Source organism: Populus nigra, chromosome 2 (assembly GCF_951802175.1).
Source record: "Populus nigra chromosome 2, ddPopNigr1.1, whole genome shotgun sequence".
NCBI lineage: Eukaryota > Viridiplantae > Streptophyta > Magnoliopsida > Malpighiales > Salicaceae > Populus > Populus nigra.
In genome coordinates this window covers 16,598,739-16,601,238 of record NC_084853.1, presented here as the reverse complement: position 1 = coordinate 16,601,238, position 2,500 = coordinate 16,598,739, and positions in this window count along the sequence as shown.

The following is a 2,500-nucleotide window of genomic DNA, read 5'->3' as shown; positions in this document are numbered from 1 at the left end:
GGTTCAGGCACGGCGGGCAGTGTTGGAATCGGCAGCGCCGACGAAATCGGCAAAGTCGGCAGAATCGGCAGCGGGTGCTGGCGATGGGTCTGGACGGGCTGGATAGTCCAAGGCTCGACGAGAAAGACTGCTGGTTTAGACACTGGGGCAGTGGCAGCCCGCGGGACAGTGTCGGCAGATTCGGCAGCGCAGATTTGTGCGGCTGCAGGTTCGTCGGGGAAAATCGGCAGCGCAGATTTTGCGACGAACATGGGCTGGACGATGGACTGTCCAGGCCAGGCAGGAAAATTTGTCGAGGGGACACGCTGACGAAACAGCGCTGGTTCAGGCACGGCGGGCAGTGGTGGAATCGGCAGCGCCGACGAAATCGGCAAAGTCGGCAGAATCGGCAGCGCAGATTTTTCGACGAACACGGGCTGGACGGTGGACTGTCCAGGCCAGGCAGGAAAATTCGTCGAGGGGACACGCTGAGGAAACAGCGCTGGTTCAGACACGGTGGGCGCAGTGTTGGAATCGGCAGCGCCGAGAAAATCGGCAAAGTCGGCAGAATCGGCAGCAGGTGCTGGCGATGAGTCAGGACGGACTGGATAGTCCAAGGCTCGATGAGAAAGACCGCTGGTTTAGACACTGGGGCAGTGGCAGCCCGCGGGGCAGTGTCGGCAGACTCGGCAGCAGTGTCTGCCGATTCGGCAGCGTTGGCTTGTTGGCGCGGGGGGCCGATGCGAGTGGGGACTTGGGCAGCGGGCAGTGAAAGCAAGAGTTTCCCCGATGCTGCCGGGAAAAACGCTCCCCGGGATGGCCGGGTGAGATGACCCGGCGGCCCGCGACGGGTCATTCAATTCCATGCCCCGTCAACATAACTCCCGATGTACTGTTTGCTTTTTCGGAAGAAGAGATCCATCCCCCCATCCTCGGCCAGCCAAAAACGCTCCAATTAATGGCCGGGTGAGATGACCCGGCGGCCCGCGACGCGTCATTCAAATCACTGCCCTATCGGCTACAACTGCTGATGGGTGGGATTAGAGGCCTGCCATGGTGGTGAGGGGCGGCGAGGACCGTGAAAGCTAGAGTTTTTCAGAGGCTGCCGGGAAAAAGGCCCCTCGGGTGGCGGGGTGCGAGGACCAGGCGCGTCATTCAATTCTCTTCCCTATCAACTTGGCTCCCGTTGGCGGGATTGGAGGCCTACTGTTTGTTACAGGGCTAAAATCGTCAGGGGAAGAGCTGACGAAACAATGCTGGTTTGGATGCAGGGGGTAGTGTTGGAATCGGCAGCGCGGACAAAATCGGCAAAGTCGACAAAAAAGACTGTTGGTCTGGACATCGGGGCAGCGGCAGCCATGCCGACAGGGGGGGAAATCGGCAGCGCAGATTTGTGCAGCTGCAGGTTCGTCGGGGAAATCGGCAGCGCAGATTTTTCGATGAACATGGGCTGGAAGATGGACTGTCCAGGCCAGGCAGGGAAATTCGTCAAGGGGACACGCTGACGAAAGTAGGCTCGTCGGTGAAAATCGGCAGCGCAGATTTTTCGACGAACAGGGGCTGGATGCTGGACCGGCCGGGCCAGGCAGGAAAATTCGTCAGGGGGGCACGCTGACGAAAAGAGGGGCTGCCGCGTGGAAAATCGGCAGCGCAGATTTTTCGACGAACATTCGTCAGGGGGGCACGCTGACGAAAAGAGGGGCTGCCGCGTGGAAAATCGGCAGCGCAGATTTTTCGACGAACAGGGGCTGGATGCTGGACCGGCCGGGCCAGGCAGGAAAATTCGTCAGGGGGGCACGCTGACGAAAAGAGGGGCTGCCGCGTGGAAAATCGGCAGCGCAGATTTTTCGACGAACATTCGTCAGGGGGGCACGCTGAGGAAAACAGGGGCTGCCGCGTGGAAAATCGGCAGCGCAGATTTTTCGACGAACATTCGTCAGGGGGGCACGCTGAGGAAAACAGGGGCTGCCGCGTGGAAAATCGGCAGCGCAGATTTTTCGACGAACAGGGGCTGGATGCTGGACCGGCCGGGCCAGGCAGGAAAATTCGTCAGGGGGGCACGCTGACGAAAAGAGGGGCTGCCGCGTGGAAAATCGGCAGCGCAGATTTTTCGACGAACAGGGGCTGGATGCTGGACCGGCCGGGCCAGGCAGGAAAATTCGTCAGGGGGGCACGCTGACGAAAAGAGGGGCTGCCGCGTGGAAAATCGGCAGCGCAGATTTTTCGACGAACAGGGGCTGGACTGGCCGGGCCAGGCAGGAAAATTCGTCAGGGGGGCACGCTGACGAAAACAGGGGCTGCCGCGTGGAAAATCGGCAGCGCAGATTTTTCGACGAACAGGGGCTGGACTGGCCGGGCCAGGCAGGAAAATTCGTCAGGGGGGCACGCTGACGAAAGTAGGCTCGTCGTGGAAAATCAGCAGCGCAGATTTTTCGACGAACAGGGGCTGGACGCTGGACTGGGCCAGGCAGGAAAATTCGTCAGGGGGGCACGCTGACGAAAACAGGGGCTGCCGCGTGGA